General features: G+C 43.8%; 1 pseudogene; it reads left to right on the forward strand.

Moving 5' to 3' along the window:
- Window positions 1-2,881: 2,881 nt before the first annotated feature.
- LOC118020405 lies at window positions 2,882-4,103 on the forward strand (annotated as a pseudogene).
- Window positions 4,104-9,245: the final 5,142 nt, after the last annotated feature.

Below are 9,245 nucleotides of genomic sequence, written 5' to 3' on the forward strand. Positions count from 1 at the left end.
CATAAACATTAGTACAAAGCAACTTAATGCCATTTCAGTTGTTAGGGTTTTTTTCAGATATAGAAATGAATGACATTATATTTGTGTGACTTTCAAATTAAGAAGAGTTTACGTAAAATTGTTCCATAAATATGGGGAGAACCCCACAAAAACATATCCACGTTAGGAACGGTTTAAGGAATGAGAAGGAATGGAGAGAAGGATGATGAGGAGGAGCTGCCTGATATCCCCAGGGGCCCTGACTTCATGGCCAAACCTGTCATGGAGTCCTACAGCGAGAGGCTGGATAAGGTGTTTATGGGAAGCAACCCTGAGAGTAACTGCAGTCAGTGTCCTAGCGGAGGATGAGTGTCAACGTTTGGGATCTAGATTTTGCTGTTAGGTCTTTTTCCTAGAAAAAGGAAAAACTGAATAACAACTAGAGTTTCCATTTACAGTGGCATATCCCATTCTGTTCCCACACTTGCCCTGTGAGGGAGGTGTTGTTATTAGCCTCCATTTATAACCGGGAAAACTGAAGCTAAGAGACAGTAAGGAACTTGTCCCAGGTCTCACAGCGGGCGACTCAAGTAACTGAGATTCACTGTTAATGGTTGCTGGTGTTGGTTTCCAGACCCAACATTGGAGCAAACAAGGAAGTAACAGCGGAGACAGAGACATAAAAGTGTCCTCTCTCTCTCTCTCACACACACACACACACAGAAATATTAGACTCATGGAGGAAATGGAATTGGAGTCACCACGTGTATCCAGCTACGTCTCTTCTGGACTCTTCCAGGGCCAGTTTTCCATCTGGCTCTGTCCTGTGCAGGCCTGCAGCTCGGCAGAGTCAAGGCTGGTGGGCTAGTGATTGGGAGCCCTTTCACCATGATGGGATGGTGTCCGGAAATGGTCCGCTGCTCTCACACCTGCCCACTAATGATCCCGAGATACATTCTGATACATTCATCTCCCTGAGAGGTCTTTCCAGAGTCTCCGGACGGGGTAGGGCCCTGACGTGTGCTTAGATATTGCCACAGAGTTCTCCAGGGCACATTTTACTGTATTATTAATGAACCGTTTGAATGAATGTATCTGACTTCTGCCTTCCTCACTTCTACCCAAGCTCCATAAAGACAAGGATTTCCAGCCCCCCCCTTTTTTAAACATCATATCTCCAGTTTTCAAGATGATACTCGACCCAAAATAATGCTCAATATTCATGGATTGACAGTGTGCTATATGAGCCTTGGCTGCTTCCTGTCTATCTAATCCTGATGGAAGAGGCTTGCCCCCTGAACTCCTGTGCTGTTACCAGATAGAATTAGTATCCAACCCTGAAGGCCAGCCTGTTAGCCTGTTAACCACCACCTCACTTACTTTTTACTAAGTCCCTTCTCTGGGCCTGGATCCTATGTCCCTCTAAAGATGGGCTACAGCATGCTGATCTAGACTGTGGCCTCTATAATTGGATCCTGATGATGAAGACAACTCAGCTCAGAAGCTCCTGGTTTGTCATTCTGCCCTTACTACCCTGGTATCCAATTCTTTCTTGGCCCCATTTTCACCTGCAAACCATTTTCTTCCAGGGAGCGCCAATTGCCCTCATAAAGCACACAAGTTATGAGTCACATAGATGTTAAGGGGCCAGAGGACCATACTGTGCTGGATATTGTCCATGTTAGACAGCAGCAACAGCGTTTTATGCTGATTGATTATCTCTCTTTCTTCTTTTTAAGAGATCCACAGTTTTATATAAAGAGCACTGGTGGTGGCTAATATCTTAGGTTTCAGGTGAGACTAAATTGATAACACCTGGGGAGGCTATACTAGCTGATGGGACTCTGGGTGTAAGCTGTTTGGTGGGAAAAGAATTTTCCACCTGGGAAAAAAAAGAATCATAATGGACACTGATGGGGGGGAAGGAGGGAGGGTTGACTGGGGACAGAGCCTTAATTTGCTCTTTCAGATCCATTCGCCATCTTTTCACACTCTGCTCAGTGCCCCAAGATCCTGACTTTTATCCACAGCATTAATCAGGTTTCCAGCTGGGTTTGGCCAGTGGGAAGGATTGGCAGGAGACTGGAAAATGGGAGGGCAGAGAAAGACTGCTGGGTTGATGCCCTTGATCGCCTCTTTGCCTCTAGGTGAGGTGACAGGTTATGCATTCCTACGCCAAAGGCCACAGTGCCCGGCTGGCTCTCTCCTGCTACTGCACTCTCACTGGTTTCAGCCATCGCTCCCTCTTCTTGCCCCTCCCGTGTAGAGAGTTTAGGTTTCCTGCTGTCGCTAGACCTGTGGTATTCCTCCAGGTTCTATAGTTTCCCTAGATCTTGTCACACCATTGTAAGTAGTAATTTCATTGAGCTTTCTTTAATCACCTTTTCGAGGTTCCCTCTCTTTCTGTTCTGCAGCCTCCTTACACAAAGACTCAGGCTGAAGCAACTTCCACCCTCTGGTCCTTTGCACGTCAGGCAGGAGGAAAGAAGCACAGCAAGCTGTGCGCTGCCTTTTAAAGGCTCCCACTTGCAACAGACACCTGCCATTCCCACTCCCATCCCATCAGTTAAAGCTATGGTTGACCGCAAGAGGGTGGAGAACTAGAATTCTGCCCTACGCTTTGAAGGAGAAAGATTGTAGAACCGCACCACACACCATCACAAACCAATTCTACCAGCTCCTTCAGCCCCTACTTCCCTCCAGGAATCTCAACACAATCACCTATTATAATGAAACATTTATTTCTGTCAAGACGAAAAAGAATTACTCGCGGGGCCACGTTAGTACGAAGCGGAAGGAGGAGAAAGGCGGAAAGTGGCGGGAGCGGCGCGGGGGAAGGGGGTTGGACTCAGGGCTGTAGCGCCCCGCCCCACGCCGCCTCCGTGGATCATGCGCATACGCGATGCGGGGGCGGGGGGAGGGTCGCGATGCGGGGGGGGGGGGGGGATCGGGACGGGGAAGCGACTGGGCGGTGTCCGCTGAGGACACCTTGCCCTTTCCAGTTACAGCGCCGGGATGACCTCAAACACAGCAGCCGCAGAAGCGCTGTGACCTTACCTCTCTATCAGCTTAGCAGCCCCCAAGGAAACTGACCGCCTCCTTACACAGAAGCCAAATGAGACTCTGAAGCCCTTTGGGGCTTTCGAAGAGGAAGAGGAACTGCAGCGCAGGATTTTAATTTGGGGAAAATTAAATAACCTGCTAAAAGAGTGGATCCGAGAAATCAGTGAAAGCACAAATCTTCCACAATCTGTAATTGAAAATGTTGGAGGAAAATTTTTAACGTTTGGATCGTATAGATTAGGGGTACATATAAAAGGCTGTTGAAGAGGCATCCAACTGCGTTTGGACGAGATATTGATATTTTCTTTGCAAGTTTAGCACCGCAGACTCTTCCCCAGAAGATTTGAGTTTATGAGATGACAGCCTGCTTAAGAATTTAGATACAAGATGCATAAAAAGTCTGTTGTTGTTGTTTTTTTTAAGATTTTATTTATTTGAGATAGAGAAACAGGAGCAGGGGAGTAGAGGGAGAGGGAGAAGCAGGCTCCTCACTGAGTAGGGAGCCTGATGCGGGGCTCTATCCCGGGACCCTGGAACCACGACCTGAGCCGAAGGCAGACGCTTAACGACTGAGCCACCCAGGTGCCCCGCATAAAAAGTCTTAACGGTTGCAGGGTAACAAATGAAACTTTACATCTAGTACCAAACATTGACAACTTCAGTTGTCTCAAAGAGCTATCAAACTGGGGGCCAAATGCCACAACATCTATTCCTATATATATGGTTTCCTCGCAGGTGTTTCCTGGATTATGCCAGTAGCAAGAACTTGCCAGTCTTACTCAAATGCAATAGCATCAACTCTTTTTTTAAAGATTTTTATTTATTCATTCGAGATACAGAGAGGGAGAGAGAGCACAAGCAGAGGGAGAGGCAGAGGGAGAAGCAGGCTCCCCGCTGAGCCAGGAGCCGGACGTGGGGCTTGATTCCAGGACCCTGGGATCATGACCTGAGCTGAAGGCAGACGCTTAACCATCTGAGCCACCCAGGCGCCCCAGCATCAACTCTTATACATAAATTCTTGGTATTTTCTAAATGATGTGTTCAGATTATATTAAAATAAAATTGATTGTAAACACTGAAAAAAAGATAAAAAATTACTCAGTGATTAAATATTATAATAATGATCCCAAATACAGATAGTGGGTGAATTTTATATGTGGTGAAACGATAGGTGCTTTTTTTCTTACAATTTTTTTTCTGAATTGTAAATTTCCTAGAGTGACAAAGTAGCATCTTTTATAATGGAAACCACCAGTAAACTTAATTGTGTAAAGTATACTTACAAGACTGTAATAACTTAGAGAAGATGCCTATGATTTTTTAGTAAAAAGATTAACACTTAAAATTACATCAATGTTGATAAATACATCTGTGGTCAGGGACAAAAGAAATAAAGTGTAAGACTGGCTGTATTTTGATGAATTTTAAAACTCCACAGCTTTTTAATATTTATTTATTTCTAAGTTTATTTATTTAAGTAATCTCTCCACCCAACGCAGGGCTTGAACTCGCAAACCTGAGATCAAGAGTCACATGCTCCTCCAACTGAACCAGCCAAGCCCCCCTTTTTTTATTTTTAAATGTAAAATAAATAAGTTGTGGGCAGTAATAAAATGCTATTCCAGTCAAGAATAGGGCAGAAAGTGTGGAGGAAATGCTGTTCTCAAGCTCTGCCTTTGTTTCTGGAAAAGACAATATTTACTTTGTATTAAAAACCAGGGTTTGGTGATTAACATAACATAGTAAAATTTTTAAAATGAAAAAAAAAAAAAAACCAGGGTAAACATTTTCGATACTTCTGTTGCATCAGGCTGGTGCCCTTAGGAGCTCCCTCCTTTCCCATAGGGCAAGACTGCTTCCTGAGTATGTATTAACATTTAGGTCTCACCTTTGAATCTTAGGCCTACCTTTGTCCCAGATACTGCATCAGCTCCCCTCTTTGTTCCAAAGTTCTTAACTTAGAGGTTATTTCACCCCATTCCTACTCCAAGCCAAGAATTTAACGACGTGGGTAAGTTCTCCCCCAGTGTCAAGCAGTAAGTAATTGATTCCCTCTCATCAGGAAAATGGCTAAGATGGCATCACAATTACCGATTCTTCTCTGTAGAGGGCATAACTGTTCCTAAAACAGTAAGTCCAAATAGCTTTGCTTAAACTGCTTGCAGTACAACTAAATTATTGAAAAGAATGTTTTGGGGCAAATTCCGCAAATTCCTCAGTCCTGAATGTTTTCAATTAAACTGCCAATGGTGTTTTTCTTCCTTAAGCTAGATTTCAAATAAGAAAATTTCAAAAAATCACCATAGACACAGAATTCTAAATTCACTAAATTTTATTCACAGCTGCTCACCTGTTTACATGCACAGACATCTTCAATCACAATGTCTGCACGTGGTTGGAAATGATCACAGGTTGGAGGGCTTATTCAGGGGAATCTCCTCTAGAAGAGCTACAGTGGAGACAAGGCAACTTTGACTATAATTTCAGTGAAAAACACTGAACATCCATTTCCAAGTTTTGTTTTGTTTTGTTTATTCTTTAACCAAAATCTAAAAAATGCATCTAGGCTCTTCTGCTTATTCAAGGCCTCCTCCTTGTCTCCCTGTATCGTGTCCTGACTCTAGGCTACACCAAATCTGAATAAAGTGTGACCCGTGTTAACTCTGCTCCAAGGTATACTTAGTCCTATCAATTCGGTATCCTCTTCTTTGTGGAGTATTTAATAAGCTTGATTATATATATTTACTTTGTTCTTATGTTAGGATTTTATATCCTTTTTTTCCCCTAAGGCTTTATTTTTTAAGTAATCTTTACACCCAACATGGGGCTCAAACTCACAACCCCAAGATCAATAGTTGCACACTCCACTGACTGAGCCAGCCAGGCACCCCAGGATTTTACATCCTTTTAGTAACTTCCCACCTGGCGCAAACCTTACTAGAAGGAGTAGGGTGTCCCCGCCAATGTCAGTCCATTAGAGCAGAACCAGCTTCTCACAGATCTACAGTAAATGAAGTGGACTGCCTTTTTCCAGAGTGGCAACTGGTACCAGCTCTCTATTCACTAGCTCTTGACCTTTCTAGAAGAGCGCAACTTCCCCTTGTCTGGAGACATTTGAAAGGTCATACCTGAGACAGGTTTTTCTCAAGATTATACTTTTCTTCCTCAGGCTGACAGCTACAGTGAGACTACAACATAGCCATAGAGCAGAAATACAATTCTTGTTCTGGGAGGAAGTGGCTTATGTGCCAAAAAAAAAAAAAAATGGACCTAGTTAATAAGAATATTTCAAGAATCTGGGGGACACATATGTGTAGGGATCTTGAGGATACTGGATTGGGGATGGTGGTGGGAGGTGAGGATAGGAAACTGGGTGGACTATAGCTTATTATTACTGGGAGCACTCCATGACTTAGAGCTCAGTGTTCTGGCAAGGACACCAGGATCCTGTCCAACATGCTGCTGGGATGGCTCTTGGAAGCTTGCTCACCATGATAGCCTAGGATAACTAGGTGGAGATGCTGGAACTGCCCTGGCATGGTATTGAGGAAGGGGTCCAAAGATTCAAGGAGGTAAAAATATTAGAATTAATTTATTATTTGTGATCAGAGACACTGGCACTTGGCAGTGTTCCCCAAGAGGACCCAAAGGACACTTCTTTCACTAAAGCAGGGAGGGAAGCATTGCTAAGGAGCACCAGTTAATTTGACAAGCTCTGTGATAACTGTCTTGTACAGGCTGGGATTGACAGAAGATGTTGCGATTGAGATTCCTAATATTAAGGCAATGGTAGGATTCTGGAATGGCAGAGACCAATGGCAGCACTTAACTGTTAGAATAAAGGGGGCATACGCCATACTGGGCTGCAAGGCTGTAGTAGTGTTCAGTATGCTTTGACCCTCGAGAATCAGCTAATAAGTCATGGTGTTCCTAGGGGTGAGACAGATGGAAAGCCAACCAGAATGTTACCTGACCTATATAATAAAACAGAAAAATCGAGAGCTGGTGAACAGAAACCTTCACCAGCGTTTCTTTCAGAGAAAAAGATTCCTTCACCCAGTTTCTAAACATGTCACTTCAGAGACCCAAAGCCTACTGACAGAAGGAGAGATAGATCCCTTTGAAGAAAGACAATGCAATGCTACTACAAGTATTTATAGTAAACATTCCTGTGATCCTTCCCCAAAGGGATCTAAGACTGTTTATCAGGGTAAAGATGAACTGGCAAAAAGGGAATTATCAGACTTTTCAAGAACAGTTGAATATAGGGACCATGGCTCTCTGTTGATACCAAATCAAGGGACCTGAAGTATTTTTCCTTATTCTCCAGTTAAAATGGGGTCATACAGAGGCCATATGATAAAAGGAGTTCTAGTTCAAATGTGTCTCACTATCAGTACGATAGATCTGTTGGATCTACCCCGTGGTTATTTCTCTGGTATCTGAGCACATAGTTGGGACACATATAGGCAGTAGCTGACAGTACATCCACATTGGTTCCCCAACCTGTGAAGAGCCACTCCAGTAAGAAACTTGAAACTGTTTCTTTCTTCGGCGAAGTGAACATGTCAAAGTAATAAGACATGCTGGCAGGATAGAGCACCAGTTACCCATACTGGTTGCCAAATGAATAATGCATCATGGAATTTGTTTCTTTTTTTTCCTTTCCTTGTTTTATTTCTCCAGACCCTCAGTCCTGCTCCTTAGGATTCCTCCTCCTCCTCCTCCTCCTTCTTCTTCTTCCTCCTCCTCCTCCTCTCCTCCTCCTTCTCCTCCTCCTTCTTCTCCTCCTTCTCCTTCCCCTTCTTCTTCTTCCCCTTCTTCTTCTTCTTCTTCCTTCTTTTTCTAAGATTTATTTATTTATTTGAGAGAGAGAGAGGTGGGGGAGGGGCAGGGGGAGAGAAAGAGAGAATCCTCAAAGAGACTCCCTGCTGCACACGAACCCTAACATGGGGCTTGATCCCAGGACCCTGAGATCATAACCTGAGCCAAAACCAAGAATCCGATGCTTCACCAACTGAGCCACCCAGGTGCCCCATGGATATATTCTAAATTTTTCTGAAGAAGTTTTTCATTTAAAAAATAATTTTTAGGGGGGCCTGATCTGTCTTTCACTCAAATAAACCATGGAGATTTGGCCCAGTCTTATGCTTGCCTTTCTTTTCCACGATATGGCACTGGGCACACTTCTAAACAAAACTCTTCTTGCCCTTCTCAACATCACCCATTTTTATTTTTATTTTTATTTTTATTTTTTTAATTTAAATTCAATTAGCCAACATATAGTACATCATTAGTTTTTGATGTAGTGTTCAGTGATTCATTAGTTGCGTATAACATCCCATGCTCATCACACCATGTGTCCTCCTTAATGCCCATCACCCAGTTGCCCCATCCCCCCTCCCACCTCCCTTTCTGCAATCCTCAGTTTGTTTCCCAGAATCAAGAGTCTTTCATGGGTTATCTCCCTCTCTGATTTCTTCCCATTCAGTTTTCCCTTCCCCAATGATCCTCTGTGCTATTCCTTATATTCCACATATGAGTGAAACTGTATGATAATTGTCTTTTTCTGCTGGACATCACCCATTTTTAAATTGCTCTTTTGTTGCGCGTGAAGTGAAGGTGAGTACTTGCAAGCCAGCCAGCCGGCTTTCTCTAGCAGACCCTATTTCTTAATTAAAAACTTTTAAATTGTTGTATAATATACTTTCTGACTTTTTTTTAGATTTTATTTATTTGAGAGAGAGAGTGAGAGAGCACGAGCAGGGGGAGGAAGGGCAGAGGGGCAGAGGGACGGGGAGAAGCAGACTCCCCTCTCAGCAGGGAGCCCAGGACCCTGGGATCATGACCTGAGCTGAAGACAAGAGCTTAATCAAGCGAGCCACCCAGGCGCCCCCCTTTTTGACTTTTTTTTGTTGTTGTTAAAAATTGCCATTTTAGGGCGCCTGGGTGGCTCAGTTGGTTAAGCGACTGCCTTCGGCTCAGGTCATGATCCTGGAGTCCCTGGATCAAGTCCCGCATCGGGCTCCCTGCTCGGCAGGGAGTCTGCTTCTCCCTCTGACCCTCCCCCCTCTCATGTGCTTGCTCTCTCTCATTCTCTCTCTCTCAAATAAATAAATAAAATCTTTAAAAAAAATTGCCATTTTAATCATTTTTAAGTGTACAGTTCAGTGGCATAAAGTATATTTACTTGCTGTGCAGCC

This window comes from Mirounga leonina, unplaced genomic scaffold (assembly GCF_011800145.1).
Source record: "Mirounga leonina isolate KUSES-001 unplaced genomic scaffold, KU_Mleo_1.0 Mir_173, whole genome shotgun sequence".
Taxonomy (NCBI): domain Eukaryota; kingdom Metazoa; phylum Chordata; class Mammalia; order Carnivora; family Phocidae; genus Mirounga; species Mirounga leonina.